The following is a 19,722-nucleotide window of genomic DNA, read 5'->3' as shown; positions in this document are numbered from 1 at the left end:
TATTAGCGGGCCTAAGTAGCAACTTGAAAATGTATTTCTAGGCCTTTAAAATTATTAAGTGGTACACCGTAGGTGTATGCTAGCCACGTGACATTTTTTTTTGTTAACATGCCACGCTAGAGTGTAAAGATGGCAACGGCCCCCAATACCCGACGGTTATTTGATCTATTAGGGGACAGGGATGTGATCATATCTTTACCCGCGAGTATCTAAATAAACAAGAATCCATCCCCGATAGGTATAGCGGGTATGGGACCGTTCCCTGTTTACCTGTCCCCGTTACCCGTTGGGAAACCCGACTATTTGAGCTGTCATGCGAGTATTAGGCCCAAAAAAACTCAACATAGGTATTTTGGCCCAGATCTAAACAATCATATATATAGTTTATGTGTTCTAGGAACCCTAGTTCAATTTTTTCTCACCATCTCCGCCAGCAGCACAAGCATGCCTGCCTCACGAGCGCTCGTGCCCCTCGCTTCCTCAGTTCGGTCTCTCTGTCACCTTTGCTCGTCCTCCTCGCAACCTCGCTCCTTCTCCTCGGCATCTCCGAGACTCCGACACTTATACCCGGGTGAAGAAGAAACGTCTCCGATTGCAAAGCTACGACCCCAAGTATCCTTGTTTATCGGGTATGTAGTATCCGTCAGGTATCTGTTACCCGACCGATGCCCGACGGGTACGGGGATGGGCAAGAATCTATACCCGAGACAGTTAACGGGGACGGGGACGGGATGAATTCTCCGTAGCGGGGAAGAGAACGTTCTGACGATACTCGATGGGTACATCCCCGTTGCCATCCTTACTAGAGTGACATGTATTTTTTATTTAACTCCTTAGTTTTATTTTTCTCTTCAAAAATAACACTTCCTTCCTCTCCTCACCTCCCATGGCCCCACGCTCGTCTGTCTCCTCTGGTGCTCGTCTGGCATCGGTGCGCTCCTCTTCCGGTGTCGTCGGGCGTCAACTCCTGCGGCTCACAGCTGAAAGGGTCGAGATGGCGGCTAGAGGGGGGTGAATAGTAGTTTTTTAAAACTTAATCACGTTGGCTAACCGAAACAAGTGCGGAATTAAAACTATCGGACTAGCCTAGACTACACCCCTCTATCTATGTTCACTAGCACCTTGTAAAGATACTAATCAAGCAACAAAGGTGCCGGGCTAGCTAGAGCTCTCCTAACCAATTCTAGAAGCAAGGTCACACAAACCTATGACACTAGTACTTTAAGCAACAAGGGAGCTCATACACATGCTAGTAAGCAAAAGCATAAAGCCAACTAAGCTCAGTAGCAATGCTCAATAACAAGGCAACCAATGCCAAATTAGAGAGCGCAATTACTTAGCTACACAAACTAAGCAATGTGACTAACAAGGTTACACAAACCAAATTAGCCACGCAAAGGAGCTACTTCTATGCTACACAAGCAAGAAGGTAACTAGCAAGCTACACAAGCTAACTAATTACAAAAGCAACAACACAAGCTCAATGTATATGAAAGTAATCGCAAGCTTGTGTAACGGGGATGCAAACCAACAGGAAGAACAAGGTTGACATGATGATTTTTCTCCCGAGGTTCACGTGTTTGCCAACACGCTAGTCCTCGTTGTGTCGACCGCTCACTTGGTGGTTCGGACGGCTAATTGGCATCACCCGCCAAGCCCGCACGTCGGGCGCCGCAAGAACCTACCCCGGAAGTGAGGGTAGCTCAATGACACGCTTTACTAAAGTTGCTCTTCGCGGCTCCCGCAGGGGCGAAGCACAATGCCCCTCACAAAGCACTTCTTCGGAGCGCCGCACAAGCTTCTTGCGGGCTTCGACGGAGACCACCACCAAGCCATCTAGGAGGTGGCAACCTCCAAGAGTAACAAGCACCACCGGCTTACAACTCGATCACCTAGTGACCACTCGATGCAACATCACGATGCAATCGCACTAGAATCGCTCTCTCACACAATCGAATGATCACTATCAAGTATATGTGAGATGGAGGGCTCCTAAGCACTCTCAAGCATGGACACAAAGTCCCCCGAGGTGCTCAGCACCAGCCATGGCCGAATGCCACTTCTATTTATAGCCCCAAGGGCTAAACTAGCCGTTACCCCTTCACTGGGTGTTTTTCGGGTCGACCGGACACAGCACCGGACGCACCGGACACGAATACCGGACGTGTTCGGTCGCTATAACGGACGTGTCCTATAGCTGTCTGACCGCCACGTGTCCTACCGTTGCCTCCAACGGCTCTCTGACAAGATGACTGGACGCTCAGCACGAAATGACTGGACGCTCAGCCGCTGAGTTTGGTTGAGTCCAGTAAGCCTCCAGGGCCGACCGGACGTGTATGTTAGAAACTGACCGGACGCTGAGCCTCAATGTCCAGTCGAGTACAGTAAGCACCCATTGACGACCGGATGAGTCCGGTCACACCGGACCGGACGCTGCCAGCATTTGATCGACTGCTCTACCGAACACTGCTTTTTCTGATTCGCACCGGCCGCGTCCGGTGTGGCGACCGGACGTGTCCAGTTGCACTTTGCAGTTCAGTCCTAAGCCACATACCGGACGTGTCCAATATCCATACCGGACGCGTCCGATCACTCTGTGACCAGCACGACTAACTCGTTTTCACCTCTATCTTCTTCACCCTTGCTCAAATGTGCCAACCACCAAGTAGTATCACCTTGTGCACATGTGTTAGCATATTTTCACAAACATTTTCAAGGGTGTTAGCCACTCAACTTGCCACGCCACTCGATCCTAGCGACGATGCAAAGTTAGATCACTCGAGTGGCACTAGATGACCGATATGCAAACAAGTTTGCTCCTCTTGATAGTACAGCCATCTATCCTAAACCTGGTCATCAACTTCTCTACACACCTATGACCGGTGAAATGAAATGCCCTAGGTTATACCTTTGCCTTGCGCATTCCATTCCATCTTCTCCAATGTTGATGCAACACATGCACCAACACGATCAACAATGATATGATCCACTTCATATCATCATGTGATCATATTGGTTCATCGATCTTGACATCACTTGCTTTTCACCGTTGCCTTCGTCGATTCGGCGCCAAGTCTTGCTCAAGCTTCACCGCCACGCGGTCCATCGCTCCTAAAGCCTCCGACTTGCCCTTCACGCTTGCAACCGGTCCATCAAGCCAAGTCTTGTCTTGATCTTCTCCACCTTGATCACATGACTCAATGTCATGTCTTATGTGCAATGAGCTCCTTCATCATCACATGTGTGAGCTTTGCAACATCTCCAAGCCATTTTCACCTTCATGGCATATGTTGCTCACACATATGTACATGTGGACTAATCACCTAGTGTATCTCACATAAACACAATTAGTCCACCTAGGTTGTCACTCAATTACCAAAACCACACAAGGACCTTTCAATCTCTCCCTTTTTGGTAATTGATGACAACTCTACAAAGATATGGAAATTAAGCTCTTTTGGATTCATGTTGCTTGCCCAAGCAATTTTACCATGTGAAAATGATTTTGGACAAGTACCACAAACCCGAAATGGTAGTATTAGCTCCCCCTACATATGTGCTAGAGTGTTTGATTTGAAGCTCGCACATATGCATAGATTAAAATTGTGGGAGAGTAATTACTACCAAATGATGCTAAGGTGTATAGAATAAACCTTTGAAGCGTGTACCAATCGGAGTTGCACCTTTAAGTTCATCCTTAGCACCATGGTTAGCTAGATATCACTTGGAAATAAAAGCACTAGATACCTTGTGAGATCAACATTAAAAGCAAGGTACTAGCATTACTTGAAAAGCATACCAAGTGTCTAGCTATCATCCTATGCATGCTAGTTATCAAATCATCATTCAAGTTCTATAACTAGCATACACCACACAAGCATGCATATTGAATTTGAAAGCTTATGCAATGCAAGCAAGCACATGAATATGCACATATCAAATGCAATCAATCAAAGTTCATGAGCTTGCTCCCCCTACTTGTGTGCTTCTCTTGTCCAAGAATTTTGATCCATCTCTTTTCTTCAATGTTGCTCCCTCTTTGTCCATATCCATGTCCAACCTCTACTTCTTTGAGCTTTTATATCTCATCTCTCCTCTTGTACAATCTTAATCTCTCCCCCCTATAAAGGCTTTCATATCTGTGTACAATCTCTCCCCCTTTGTTATCAATTTCCATAAAAGGTGTGCTTCTTATTGATGCAAAGGTATACATTTGGGGTAGATGGTTGAGGCTTGAATCTTACATTTTTTATGGACATCATTTGATTGTTGGAATGACACCATTTGTAACTTGTATCACTTGTATCTTGTGTAGGGCTTCTTGAAATACCACACATAGAATCTTTTCTTGATACCAATTTGTGGTATATCTCCCCCTATGTGATAGCATGGGTCATCCATTTGATACACTTGAGCTCTTGTAGGTGAGGGATGCATTCTTCATTTGATGATCACTTAAAGTTGAGGATCACTTGTGGAACCATCGTCTTTCATGGTTGATATCATATATAGATATAATACCACTTGTATGAAGTAGATACCATTTGAAAGAATCTTCTAGTATGGAACCACTTGTTTGATTTATCAATAAAGACCATTTCTTAAACATTTGCTATCTTCATGAGTACCACTTATAGGATATCACTTGTGAGTTGATCTAGACATCACTTATGAATTCTTGATGAAATACTTGAGTCTAGATACCACTTGAAACATACAAACTAGATATCCATTTGCATTGTTGTCTTGTGCTTGTACTCTTATCACTATCATGAGCTTCTATGATTGACTTGAACTAATTGATTTGCCTAAGCTTCCAAGTCTGGTTTGAACCAATGACAAGCTTCTTCACACCTCTTGCAAGGGTTATCTTGCCAATGTTGTACTTGTCACTTGTTAGCAATCCAAATTAAGTCAAGTACTTGGGTTCACTAGCTCATGAACAAATTCATGTACTAACCACTAGATCAAGTAATCATTCAAACAATAGTGGTAGGCTATGAATTTAAACATTTCATTTGTTATGCATGATCCTATGAAGCATGTACTATATGCACTAACCGCATACTAGTAAGGGATGAAATGATCATGCACATTACAATGATACCTTTGCTATGTTGGAGTAGAGGATAGTCACATAGATTCCAATTCATTACTCCAATAGCAATGTGAAGTCCAATTATAAGCTTGGTGAAGACCAATAGATACCATGTTGAATTTCATTCTTCACCCATATGAAATGAATACCACTTATGATCAAGTGCACTTTCTTGTTGTGGTTGGCTTGCTTTATCTTTTGATCTTTGCTTGCATGAGAGCATCAATTTGAGAATACCACTTGAAATATCATGACTAGCTCTCTTTTGGGTGTTGCTTGCTTTTCTTGATCAACCCTTTTGATTGCTTCAACTAAGCATCTCAAATGTTCCTCGGATCACCACTTCCATGTTAGCCTTCCAAGTACCACACTTGGTTTCACCTACACATAGGCGGCAAGCCCCTACACTAGGGAGAAGTGACCTCTCTCCAAGAATCATTCTTGATACTCACTTGAAATGACTTGATTGATTGATCCAAGTGATGGACTTAACTTGATGAGTAACCTTGATTCCTTCTTTAAGTCCTTTTCTTTCTTCTTGTTTAAGTCCTTTTCTTTCTACCAAATGATTTCCAATAGTCACTAGAACTTAAACTTCAACTTTCATCTTGAGTTTGATCTTGATCTTTCAATTTGAGTACCGAATAGTGTGCAAAGTACACTCCACAATCAAATGGCCTTGTACTCATATCTTGTCATGCTTCTAGATCATCTCAAAACCAAACTTAGGTACCTCAAACACTTGTAAACATGTTTCCAACTTGAGGACCTTTCAATCAAAGTGACTCTAGATCAATCCAACATTTGTCACTTTTCTGACAGATTTTGTACCCTTCAAAGAAATAAGCATATCTCCCAAAGTACAAATCCAAATACCACTGAAATTTGGTGGAGATGTTCTTTACTAAGTTATCTAGCAGCTGTAAAAATTTGAGCTTCATTTGACTTCTAGATTGCTTCCATATATCAATTCTTCCACCACTGCTACATGCTGAAAACTGCTGCACTATAGCTGACAAGATCCACTCCAAAACCGAAGCATTTCTTATCCAATTCTCATGAAAATTGTACAGCATCTTATACCATAAGTCTAGAGCATGTACACCAATTTTTATGCCAATCCAATAAGTTTTGATCACTCAAACATGGCTAAGATCACAGCTAGCTCAGATTTTCAATTATAGGACAGATTTCAACAATTGAGCTATACTTCATCAAATATGAATCAAACTTGAAGCTAACTTGTTTGAATACTTCCATAAGACATATATCCATTCAAACCACTTACTAAATGTCATCTCATGAACTTATCCAACACAAATCAATCCAAACTTGATTACTAATCAATTATCCATTCAATCAATCTCATAGCAAGCAACATTGCATATTTATCCAATTCAATCAACTCATATGCACCCAAATGAAATGATCAACAAGAGATATACCTTGGTTAGCTCATGATCATCCAACTAGCAAGCTTCAACTCAATTATTTGCAAGTCATCAAATATATCCAATGAATCACCACAACTTGAATATGACACTTGTATGTTGTAGCACTTGGACTTCACTCAATTTTCTCTTGGCATTGGGTTCGGATGTGCACTAAGCTTCATAACTTGATTCAACATATGATGAACAATGTGAGATCAATTGAATCAAGTCTCCAATGCCGATGGTACCTACAATCAATCATCCACTTTTTGATGATACCCAAACAACTTTGGGTCCTCTCAAGTTAGGAGCAACATACTTAGGCAGTAGCCTTAGTATGAATAGCGGGATATTTTGCAATAGCAACCATAGAGGTACCATTACCATCCTTTCTAAGCATATCATTATCAATCAATTGAAATAGGCTTAGAAATTTTACCTAGGGGACATGAATGTGCCATGTGTCCCCTTTCCCGGCATGAGTAGCACTTTCTCTTTGCTTGAGCCTTCTCTTCTTTGCTCATATGGTGCTTCTCATTGCCTTGCCTCTCATGGATTGCTTGAGCCTTCTTCTCAAGCTTGGTAGGACACTTAGAGGCAAAGTGTCCCATACTTCCACACTTGAAGCACTTGATGTGAGCATAATCTTTCTTCTCATCTTCATTCTTGCTCATCATCTTGCATCTTGAGTTTGCATTGGATGCCTTGCCTTTCCACCCCTTCTTAGTTTTCTTCTTCTTTATCATCAAATCACCACCATCTTCATGGTTGATCTTGATTTGAACTTGGGTGTCTTCTCTTGCTCAACTTGTGGCTTTGGTTGAGGCTTCACTTGTTGCTTCACCAATTGCTTGGTTGGGCACATTGAGGTAAGATGACCCAAGTGCGGCACTTGAAGCACTTGACATGCTTTAGCCTCTCTTCTTCTTTTATATTCTTGAGCTTCTCAATGTTAGGGCAACCATTTGCAAGGTGTCCCGCTTCATGACACCGGTAGCACATGGTATGAGAGAGCTTTCTTTGTTGTAGCTTCTTCATCTTTCTTTCTCTCTTTCTTTCGCCCTTTGTCATCTTCTTCTTGAAGCCAAGGCCACACTTGTCACCATAGTTTCTTTGAGTCTTCAACATGTGCTCAAAGGTGACTTTGAGAGTTGTAGCACCTCTCTAGCTTGTTGCTCAATTTCTTCACTTCACTTTTGAGCTCATTGTTCTCCTTCAAAAGGTTAGTCTCACAAGACATAGAAGTAGAACAAGCATCTATTGTGAAGAGCATGGCATATCTAATAAATCATCACAAGAGGTGGATACATGCTTCTTGCCTACATCACAAGGGTTAGCAACTAATATGTGATTGATCAATTGACCCATGTGATGAACTCTCATTATTTTTAAGTTTCTTGTAAACATTTTAATGAGAGAAGCATGTTGTTCTAATAATTCATCATGAGATGCAAGTAGTGTCTCATGATTCAATTTAAGCTCATCATGTGAAGATTTATAAGCATCAAGTAAGTCTTTATGTTCTTCACAAGAGTTCTTTAGAAATGAGTTTTCATTTTCTAATTTCAATGTTTTAGCTTTCTCATTTTCTAAAGACATGGTCATGCTAGCAAGTCTACTAACAAGCTCATCATATGAATCAACATGATCAACCACATTATCATTTGTTACCTTGGTGTCACCTTGTGACATGAAGCAATGTGGTGTGAGTTGGAGAGCATGTAGTAGCATCTTCATCATGGCTTGAGCATGAACCATCATCACCATCAAGTGTGCATGGGGTAGCATCATCACTTGCAACACTTGTGGCATCATCATCAATCTTGTCAAGTGAACTTGTAGTAGATCGATCATCATCATCATCACTTGACCATGAGGTGGAGCAATCTTCCACAATCACCAAATTATGGTTATGCTCAACACACTCATGCACCTCCTTCTTGGGCTCATCCTCCTTCTTGAATTTGCCATCATCCCATGTGGAGGAATCACTGAAGGTTTCCTTGATGGACTCCCATATCTCACGAGCGGTTCCCTTGATGTTTACTTGTTTCATCAAATCAAAGCTTAAAGCATCCATTAGAAAACAACAAGCATGTGCATCAAATTCATAGAGAACTCTTTGAGCTTTGGTGAGATTTCTATGGTCCAAGATATGGGTGAGACCACTTGTGACAACCCACCAAAATTTAGGTCCCTTTGCACGAAAATGATCAAGCATGTGATTTTTCCAAAGTGCAAAGTTTGTGCCATCAAAAATGTGTGCCTCACAAACATCTAGCCCATTAGACGCCATCCTCTCGGGTCAGTGAAGACCACAAATGAGAGACCGGGCTCTGATACCAATTGAAAGGGTCGAGATGGCGGACTAGAGGGGGGTGAATAGTAGTTTTTTAAAACTTAATCATGTTGGCTAACCGAAACAAGCGCGGAATTAAAACTATCGGACTAGCCTAGACTACACCCCTCTATCTATGTTCACTAGCACCTTGCAAAGATACTAATCAAGCAACAAAGGTGCTGGGCTAGCTAGAGCTCTCCTAACCAATTCTAGAAGCAAGGTCATACAAACCTATGCCACTAGTACTTTAAGCAACAAGGGAGCTCCTACACATGCTAGTAAGCAAAAGCACAAAGCCAACTAAGCTCACTAGCAATGCTCAATAACAAGGCAACCAATGCCAAATTAGAGAGCGCAATTGCTTAGCTACACAACTAAGCAATGTGACTAACAAGGTTACACAAACTAAATTAGCCACGCAAAGGAGCTACTTCTATGCTACACAAGCAAGAAGGTAACTAGCAAGCTATAGAAGCTAACTAATTACAAAAGCAACAACACAAGCTCAATGTATATGAAAGTAATCGCAAGCTTGTGTAACGGGGATGCAAACCAATAGGAAGAACAAGGTTGACACGATGATTTTTCTCCCAAGGTTCACGTGTTTGCCAACATGCTAGTCCCGTTGTGTCGACCGCTCACTTGGTGGTTCAGCGGCTAATTGGCATCATCCGCCAAGCCCGCACATTGGGCGCCGCAAGAACCTACCCCAGAAGTGAGGGTAGCTCAATGACATGCTTTACTAAAGTTGCTCTTCATGGCTCCCGCGGGGCGAGCACAATGCCCCTCACAAAGCACTTCTCCGGAGTGCCGCACAAGCTTATTGCGGGCTTCGACGGAGACCACCACCAAGCCATCTAGGAGGTGGCAACCTCGAAGAGAAACAAGCACCACCGGCTTGCAACTCGAACACCTAGTGCCACTCGATGCAACCTCATAATGCAATCGCACTAGAATCGCTCTCTCACACAATCGAATGATCACTATCAAATATATGTGAGATGGAGGGCTCCTAAGCACTGTCAAGCATGGACACAAAGTCCCCCGAGGTGTTCAGCACCAGCCATGGCCGAAGGCCACTTCTATTTATAGCCCCAAGGGCTAAACTAGTCGTTACCCCTTCACTGGACGTTTTTTGGGTCGACCGGACGTAGCACCGGACGCAGCACCGAACGCACCGGACGCGAATACCGGACATGTCCGGTCGCTATACCGGGCGTGTCCGGTAGCTGTCTGACCGCCACGTGTCCTATCGTTGCCTCCAACGGCTCTCTGACAAGAGGACCGGACGCTCAGCACAAAACGACCGAACGCTCAGCTGCTGAGTCCGGTCAAGTCCAGTAAGCCTATAGGGCCGACCGGACGCGTCTGTTAGAAACTGACCGGACGCTGAGCCTCAGTGTCCGGTCGAGTACAGTAAGCACCCACTGATGACCGGACGCGTCCGATCACACCAGACCGGACGCTGCCAGCGTCTGATCGACTGCTCTGCCGAACACTGCTTTTTCTGATTCGCACCGGACGCGTCCGGTGTGGCGACCGGACGCTTCCGGTCGTAGTTTGTAGTTCAGTCCTGAGCCACATACCGGACATGTCCAATATCCATACCGGACGCGTCCGGTCACTCTGTGACCAGCGTGACTAACTCGTTTTCACCTCTATCTTCTTCACCCTTGCTCAAATGTGCCAACCACCAAGTGTATCACCTTGTGCACATGTGTTAGCATATTTTCACAAACATTTTCAAGGGTGGTAGCCACTCAACTTGCCACGCCACTCGATCCTAGTGATGATGCAAAGTTAGATCACTCGAGTAGCACTTAGATGACCGATATGCAAACAAGTTTGCTCCTCTTGATAGTACGGCCATCTATCCTAAACCCGGTCATCAACTTCTCTATACACCTATGACCGGTGAAATGAAATGCCCTAGGTTATACCTTTGCCTTGCGCATTCCATTCCATCTCCTCCAATGTTGATGCAACACATGCACCAACATGATCAACAATGATATGATCCACTTCATATCATCACGTGATCATATTGGTTCATCGATCTTGACATCACTTGCTTTTCACCGTTGCCTTCGTCCATCGGCGCCAAGTCTTGCTCAAGCTTCACCGTCACACGGTCCATCGCTCCAAAGCCTCCGACTTACCCTTCACGCTTGCAACCGGTCCGTCAAGCCAAGTCTTGTCTTGATCTTCTCCACCTTGATTACATGACTCAATGTCATGTCTCATGTACAATGAGCTCCTTCATCATCACATGTGTGAGCTTTGCAACATCTCTAAGCCATTTTCACCTTCATGGCATATGTTGCTCACACATATGTACCTGTGGACTAATCACCTATGTATCTCACATAAACACAATTAGTCCACCTAGGTTGTCACTCAATTACCAAAACCACACAAGGACCTTTCAACAGCACTCCTCCTCCGGCGTCGATGTCAGGGAACGCTCCAGGTCCGCCATCACCAGGCACCAGCGTGTCGATGTCGCCCACCACCCGGCAATCCGCCATCCGGAAGCTCTTGACCCTTTTCCACACCTTCCCTAGCAGTGGTAGCCCCGTTGTTATTGCTCCTCCTGATGGCATCGCCGCCGCCGTCGTCGGTGAGTCCAGGCCGAGCAGCAGGTCCGCCTCCACCAGCAGCTCCTGCGCCAGGTGGAACAACAGCTTCTGGTTCCACCGGTGTCGGAGGGGACCTAGCCGTGACTCGTCTGCGGGTAGCTCCAGCTCCAGGAGGTGGAAGACGATCGGGTCCATCGGCGTCCAGTGACGCCACGTAGTGGCCCCACCCCAGCCGCCGAGCACCGTCCGCGCCGCGCTCCAGCACCATCCACAGTAGCTGTGTACTCTGGGTCCTCCTCCAGTGGCGAGGAGGAAATGAGGGCATGGGCGGCCACCGCCGAGCAGCAGTCCATTAGCGTAGACGCCGCAGGCTTCTTGATCCGCGTCGCGAAGCGCTCACACCCGTCCAGTTTCCTCGCTGGGTGGGCGGCGGGTCCAGTGGCAGACGAGATGGCTTAGCCCGCTGCGGAGGTGGAGGGGACGACGACTGCTGTCTCGTCGCCAACGGTGCCACCCTTGGGCTGTGATGCTCGGCGCTTGGCTTTGGGGCCATCGTCGTCGCCTTGGTAGTTTGCTGAATGACCAGGACAGGCAGCTTGGCGTCCTCCATGGTGTGAGCATGAGCATGAGCGGGAGATGTAGGACTACTCATCACGTCTCCTTGTTGTTAAAGTAGCTCTGCCTCTTCTCCAACGCCGGCGACGAGGATGCGTTGTTCTTGCCAGACTTACGGCTGGTGAATGTCTCCTTGGCCTAGTGGAGATCTCACGCGCGTGCTCCTTGGCCACCTTCCTGTCCCTACGGCAGCGGCTACAGGCAGCATCCTTCTTCTTCTTCTTGCCGAAAGAGGTAGTGGCGGACGACAAGGACGTGTGTGAGCTGGCGCTACCGGAAACCTTAAATTTATCGGGTGTTTTTATATTTACCGAGTGTATTTTTTAGGCATTCGGCGAACATTTTCTTTGCCGAGTGCTGCGCTAAAAAAACTCGGCAAAAAAAACACTCGGCAAAGAGGGGGTTTACCGAATGTAAAAAAACACTCGGCAAAGAGGGAGTTTGCCTAGTGTGAAAAAACACTCGGCAAAGAAATAAAAAAAAATTTCTGAGAAAGAAGGAGAAGAAAAAAAATAAAAAAAAACTTTGCCGAGTGCCCAGATCAGGGACACTCGGCAAAAAAAAATCCTACTTAATTCCCCGCTGCTCTCCCCTCCCGACACCCCTCTACCCTCCTCTCCCGCTGCTCTCCCCTCTCCATGCCGGTGGCACCCCCTCCCCTCCCTTTGCCGGCGGTTGCCCCCTCCCCTCCCCTCCCAGCGCTAGATCCGACCTCGGTGGCACGGCCTCCCATTAGGCCCCGACGGCTCGGTGGCATGGCCACCCCTCCCCATCCTGGCGGCGCCCCCTCCCCTCCTGATGCCGGCGGCACCCTGCCCCTCCCCTCCCGGTGCTAGATCCGGGCTCGGTGGCGCGGCCTCCCGTCGGATCTCAGAGGCACGGCCTCCCGTCGGGCTCCGGTGGCTCGATGGCGCGGCCTCCCCTCCCTATCCCGATGGTGCCCCCTCTCGGCGCTAGATCCGGGCTCGGTGGCGTGGCCTCCCATTGAATCTCGGTGTCGCGGTGGCGGCGCTCGGTGGCGTGGTGGTGGGGCTCGGTGGCGCGGCCTCCCGTCGGATCTCAGAGGCACGGCCTCCCATCGGGCTTCGGCGGCTCGGTGGTGCGGCCTCCCCTCCCCATCCCGGTGGTGCCCCCTCTCCTCCCCTCTCGGCGCGGCCTCCCGTTGAATCTCGGTGGCGGGGCTCGGTGCGGCTTCCCGTCGGGCTCCAGCTGCTCTGACGTGGACACAGCAGATCTGACATCTTCGGCGTGGGTGCAGTGGATCCGACGTCTCTGACCTTGCTGTTTTTTTGGAAAAATATTTGCCGAGTATTTTTTTTTGACAGTCTTTGTCGAGTGCCCGACGATTGACACTCGACAAACAACTCTTTGCTGTTAAAACCTACACTGAGTGTCGTGCTTTGCTAAGTGTTTTTGGAGACACTCGACAAAGCTCTTGTATCCGGTACTGTGGGCATGGACATGTAGTGCGCAGCCTAGTCGAGGACGTTCTCCTTGAGCGCCCGTAGCGACAGCCTGGGCCCATCCCACGACGCCCGCGCCGACGTGGACGCGCGCAGCGTGTCCAGCAACGACCTTGCAGCTGATGCTGCGCAGCAGCTCCCGCCGGTTCACGCATGGAATCGGGGATCACGCACTTCTTCTCCTGACGCCGGCGGGGAGCAGCAGCTGCTGTTCTCCTTGCTCGTGGAGGTGGTTGATCTTCTGCCTGTGCTAATGCCGGGCTCCATGGAGGTGAGAGAGAAGGGAGTTATTTTTTAAGAGAAAAATAAAATTAAGGTGCTAAATAAAAAACACAAGCCACTCTAGCGTGCCATGTCAGCAAAATAAAATGCCACATGGCTAAACCTACGATGTATTATTTAACAAGTGTAAGGGGGCATGTTGCATTAAACTCATGATTTAACAAGACCGTTACCCGTCTCTACCGCAACTGCGAGTGCCAACATACGCTCCCGCAACATCACGAGCGCTGGCGCCCTGGCGCTCGTGTAACCCGCTTCGGCTTTCGCCGCCCTGCCTCGGGCCGTCCGCCTCCGCGCGGGCACATCGCCGCCCGGAAGCTTGCTAACAACACCGCCCCGCCCGCCCCCCACACCACCCCCCCCAAACCCCCACCCCACACACACACACGGGACCAGCATCCCCTGCTCTCCCAATCCACTCATCTCCTCGCTAGAAGCTCAGCTGGGCGTCCCACTCCGGCGTTTCCGCCACCTCGGTTGCCCTCAACTCTTCTCCTTCTTCCATCGCTTCTCCTGCGTGCTGCTCGCCGCCTTGCCGCAGCCGTCAACCAGCCCGAACAGCAGCCTGCCTTGAGCGAGCCCTGCAGTAGGCGACGCAGGCATCCTTTCCCACTTCTTTTCCCAATTCGCCAAGGTGAATCGGAAATGTCCACAATCTCGCCAAGCGGATTGATTTATTCTTAGAATTTCAGCAGTCCATGTCCTGTTAATTCTTGGTGAACTTCTTGCAGTTTTGGGCGGTGGGACGCATGCATAATGGAATGTACTATTCAGGCGTTCCTTTGTGAGAGCGTGGTGGCATGATCAATTGTTTATGCTTAAGACTCTTCTTTCCGAAGGTACCTATCTTCCACCTACTACCAACTGCTATGACTTCAGCTGGGAGATTTGAAACGTTGTTACCACCAATGATTTTTGTCAAACCGTTTGAATTGTATCATGCCACTATCATGATGATCTCTGTCTCTGCTGAACCTGGCTTTGCAGATTCTTTTTGCCATCTCATTGTGTTTTCATGGCCATAGACTTTTTTGCAAACTACTCCTACATAATCTTTTTTACTCATATCGTACTCAATACATATGTGGCTTGAATGTGTTTTCTGATATCTGCGTTATCGGTGTGTCATTGCCAAATTCAGTTAGTACTTTGTTACCTTTCATTGTTTCTATTTACTACTCTTGCAAAATATTGTACTAGAGATAATTTTTGTACCTTTTTCGGCATGACTGATATCATCCTTCAAGTGAATATAACTACTGCAAAATTACCCACTTTTTAAGTCTTGTACAGCTATCTCGTCGGTGCTAATAGACTGTCACAGACAGTTCTAGCTTCAAACTCCATCAGTTACAAATTTTTATACATGGTTCAAAAACCGTTTGTGGTAACACTGACCCTAAATATTGATCTGTCATGATGGCGCCAAAACCATTTTTATGACAGTTCTGAACCATCATTGATGATTGCTTGCTTCTTTAACGAAAGATAATGGTTCAGTCATTGTCAAAAAAGAAGAAGAAGAAGATAGTAAGATTTCCTCTTCTACACTACACGTTGATGTGACCTAATTATCCCTTTATCAGGAGTAATGAGGTGATGGTTCCTTGAAGAATTCAGTAAGCCACTGAATCGCAATTGGTTCGTCAGGAAAAGCAACAAAGTAATGCCGACAATGTTAATCTTGCATCCATATTTACTGCTAGTGGCATTAACAGCTTTCAGTTCTACTCCTGAGGCTGAGAGCACCTCTGGATGCCCAGACAGATGTGGAGGCATAGCCATCCAATATCCATTTGGCATTGGTGCGGGCTGCTTCCGTGAGGGCTTCGAGCTCATCTGTGACCGCAGTCTGGACAGGCCGGTGCTTGCTGGCACCACGAAACCCGTTCCACTCAACCACCTCTCCATCAGGACGGCAGAGGCCCGTGTGATGCTGTCTGTCGCGTGGCAGTGCTTTAACTCTTCGGACTCGGTGTATGCCTGGAGCGACGGCGATGTGCAGTTCAACCGTGAAGAGGTGTACCGTATCTCCAACGCCAACAACCAGCTTGTTGTCATAGGCTGCAACACCCTGGGTTACACTCAGAGCCAGCGGAGTGAGGGCAATGACTACGACTATGGATACTACACTGGCTGCATGTCTTACTGCAACAACTCAAAAAGCGCGATGGATGGTGCCTGTGCTGGCATCGGCTGTTGTCGTCTCGACATCCCACCGGGCCTCACCGACAACAGAATGAACTTCGATGTGTACACCCACAAAAAAAGGCTGGGCTTCAGCCCCTGCGACTATGCCTTCCTGGTGGACAGGGACAACTACACGTTCCACACAGCTGACCTGAAGATGGAAACCAACACCATCTGTGTGGCTGGATTGGGCCATCCATGACAACATGACGTGTGACGACACAAAGAGGGCAGAGAGCTATGCTTGTGTGAGCGCCAACAGTGAGTGTCGTGATTCCTCCAATGGGTTTGGGTATGTCTGCAACTGCAGCATCGGCTACGAAGGGAACCCCTATATTGCAAACGGTTGCACCGGTAAGTGTGTTCACGCACGCTTCTTCTCTTTTACTTGATCGGTCAGAAGGTTGCAGTGTTTAATTTTGGAGGACAAATTCTTGTATTATTTTCGAATTCCAATATCAAGTTGCAACTTTAATTTTGTCCTGAATAAATTGTTTCTTATTTTGTTCACATTTTCCACATCATTTTATAGGTAATAATAGTCCAGTATATAGCACTTATATACATGAAAACATATGTTGCAATTCAAGTTGGCTTTCCATATGGATAGTTTTCCATTGTTCTAATACACGAAGTTGGTAAACAATGCAGATATCAATGAGTGTGAAAGTCAACAAGAGTATCCATGCAGAGGTGTTTGCCGGAATACACTGGGATCCTACGAATGCAAATGCCCCAGTGGTTCCCACAGTGCTGATCTGTTTAATGATCCTTGCAACCCCAATTTTCCGCTTGCAGCAAAAGTCACCATCGGTACATATGATCCATATTTCATCTCCTGGTCCACTCTTTATGTGTGTATAAATTCTTGATATATATGAATATTGAATACTTTTACATCATTGTTCCAACAGATAGCATGGTATTTTAGGATAATGACATCATCGAAAGACCTACCCACGTAATGCTTTATTTAGAAATTTGGATAATAACAGTACATCCACTGCACAAATTACGATTGTTAAGAAGATTTTATTGGTTTTTACAGGCCTGGTTTCTTTGTTGTTTATGTAGGTGCAATAGGTGGACTTTTTATCATAGCAGTTGCAGTGTTTGCCAGTCTTCTTGCCAAAGAGAAAAGAAAGATGAAAGATTATTTTAGAAAGAATGGGGGTCCTATAATAGAAGAAGTTAACAAGATTAAGCTCTTCAAGAAGAAGGAGCTGGAGCAAACACTGAAAAGTAGTAATCGTATTGGACAAGGTGGCTTCGGTGAGGTTTACAAGGGATATCTTAGAGATGAAACTCAGCCAGTAGCTGTCAAGAAGCCCAAGATTGATGTTAAATTAGCAGGCCAATTTGCAAACGAAGTTATTATTCAATCTCGAGTCTTGCACAAGAACATTGTTAAGCTCATAGGGTGTTGCCTAGAAGTTGATGTTCCAATTTTGGTTTATGAGTATGTGCCCAATGGTAGCCTCGACAGAATTCTGCATGACAGCAACAGGGTGCCTCTCAACTTGGATCTACGTCTACAAATTGCTGCACAATCGGCAAAGGGTCTAGCTTACATGCATTCAGAAATCACTACACCAATTCTTCATGGCGATGTTAAACCAGCTAATATACTTTTAGATGAGGACTTTGTACCAAAGATCTCCGACTTCGGTACATCTAGGATGATTACCGTTGATGAAAATTACGCCAGCACTATCATTGGTAACTGGGGCTACATGGATCCAGAATATGTGCTGACAGGCCTATACACGAGTAAAAGTGACGTCTACAGTTTTGGAGTTGTGCTCTTAGAGCTCTTTACTAGGAAGAAGGCCTTAAATCCTGATAACAACAGCATACTGGGGAATTCCCTTGATACTTACACAAAGAAGAAGAGAGTGATTGAGCTTGTTGACCCAGAAATTGCAGCGATCGGAAGCACTGGGGTTTTTCATAGTTTGGCAGAAGTTATTGTTCAATGTCTTAGTACTGATATTGATCAAAGGCCTGAGATGGCAGATGTAGCAGAGCGTCTTCAGTACCTGCTGAAGTGATCTCAGTCTCACGGCAGATAAATTGAAACGCGATTTGCTGGTTACTTGATGCAATTTGTAGTTTAAAATCTTTCGGATAACCCCGTTCGCGTGTCTTTAAACCCGGCTTGATTCGCTTCTTTTTTCATCCGGAATAGTGTTTTCCTCTCACAAATTCCTCCAGAATTCTTCCAAACTATCCAAATTCCTCTAGAACCATATCATCCGAACGGGGCCCAGAAATTGATGCTTGGCTAAAATAGGGTCAAATAGGTTTCTATTGACCCGAAGAAAATGTGAGCACGTGTGCATGTTATAACTAGTCAGGTGCCGTGTGTTCAAGAAAAAAGCATGTCAAGTGCCATGTTTAGTGTTGTAGCTTGTAAGTGCCATGCCATATGTATATAAAAGTTCATTTCTTTGTTTGCGACAATTGTTATATTCTTCAGTACTTTTATCATACACAATAGACCCCCTCTACTATTTTCTTCAAATTGCATTATCCTATCCAAGGCTCCATGCCCATTAGGCCATATATTTAGTCTTATTTGTCTGATGAAGTTTCTTGTGTAAAATTTACAAGGTATATTCGTGGGGACCCGGAATCATCATGCTTTTCCCAGCATTTTTTGCTGTACCAGCATTGTGTCTACTACTCGACCGGAGGGCCTCTCCCTCCATCCCAAGGCCGACGGAAGAGCCAGCGGCTGCTTTTCTCTGTGGGACAATCGTTTCAAATTTGTTTATGCCGAGAAACGTGTCCAAGTATATTAATTTTGTTAATCTAACAAATGTTTCCATTTTTCGTATTTAAATACATTATGCTTCATTCACCATCTATATGTTTACAACATAACTCGACTGTCATATCCTCCCTTATTTTCATATCGTAGAATTATTCCATACCCCATTATCTTCAACTCTTGATTGCAATTGCACTTCTTGAAGGTCAGGCTGCTGAGACACCAAGGCTGCCGCGCACTGTGCACGGTGGCTGCTACAAATTTGCAATAGAAAGGGGGATTTTTGCGAGAGAAAAAATATATTCATGGCAAAATGGAACGTAGAAGCTACCTACACCCTCCGTTCCAAATTATAAACCGCTTTGATTTTTTTATATCTATTTTATTATGCATCTAGATATAATAATATGTCTAGATACATAGCAAAATAGATGAAACAAAAAAATCAAAGTGACTTGCAATTTGAAACGGAAGGTCAGAGACTTGGAAATCTCTTTCACTTGAGTCACTATAATCACCTCACAAGATAAGAATTCAAATTTCATCCGATGCCTTCGACTACCGGTGATGCTTCAGGACGTCACTTCACAAGATAAGAATTCAAATTTTCATCCGATGCCTTCGACTACCGGTGAAGCTTCGGTCAGGATGGACGTCTGTCCGTCCAGACTCTCCTTGACGGGTCTGCGTGCTACCGCTACCGACTCCGGCCTGCTTGCTCTCTATGTTTCCTCATCTCTCGTAAATATCTCCCCACTCCGTTCCCCCATCGCGTGCTTCACCATACCCATCCGCTCGTCCTAGCCGCCGCGGCCATCTCCTCACGCGTGTCCCCATCCTATGTTGCATCGCGCCACTCTTTCTAGTGCTGTGACCATCTCCCCCCGCGCGCATCCATCATGTGCCGTGCCACCCCACTCCGCTTTGCCGTCACAGCCAACCACCATC

The 19,722-nt window shown here is 46.0% G+C and overlaps 2 pseudogenes; one reads left to right on the top strand and one right to left on the bottom strand.

Moving 5' to 3' along the window:
- Positions 1-11,265: 11,265 nt before the first annotated feature.
- LOC136462064 (uncharacterized) lies at positions 11,266-14,414 on the bottom strand (annotated as a pseudogene).
- Positions 14,196-18,550, top strand: LOC136491752 (wall-associated receptor kinase 2-like; annotated as a pseudogene).
- Positions 18,551-19,722: the final 1,172 nt, after the last annotated feature.

This window comes from Miscanthus floridulus, chromosome 1 (genome assembly GCF_019320115.1).
Source record: "Miscanthus floridulus cultivar M001 chromosome 1, ASM1932011v1, whole genome shotgun sequence".
NCBI lineage: Eukaryota > Viridiplantae > Streptophyta > Magnoliopsida > Poales > Poaceae > Miscanthus > Miscanthus floridulus.
Note: the sequence above shows the minus strand (reverse complement) of the source record. Positions and strands in the feature narration are given on the sequence as shown.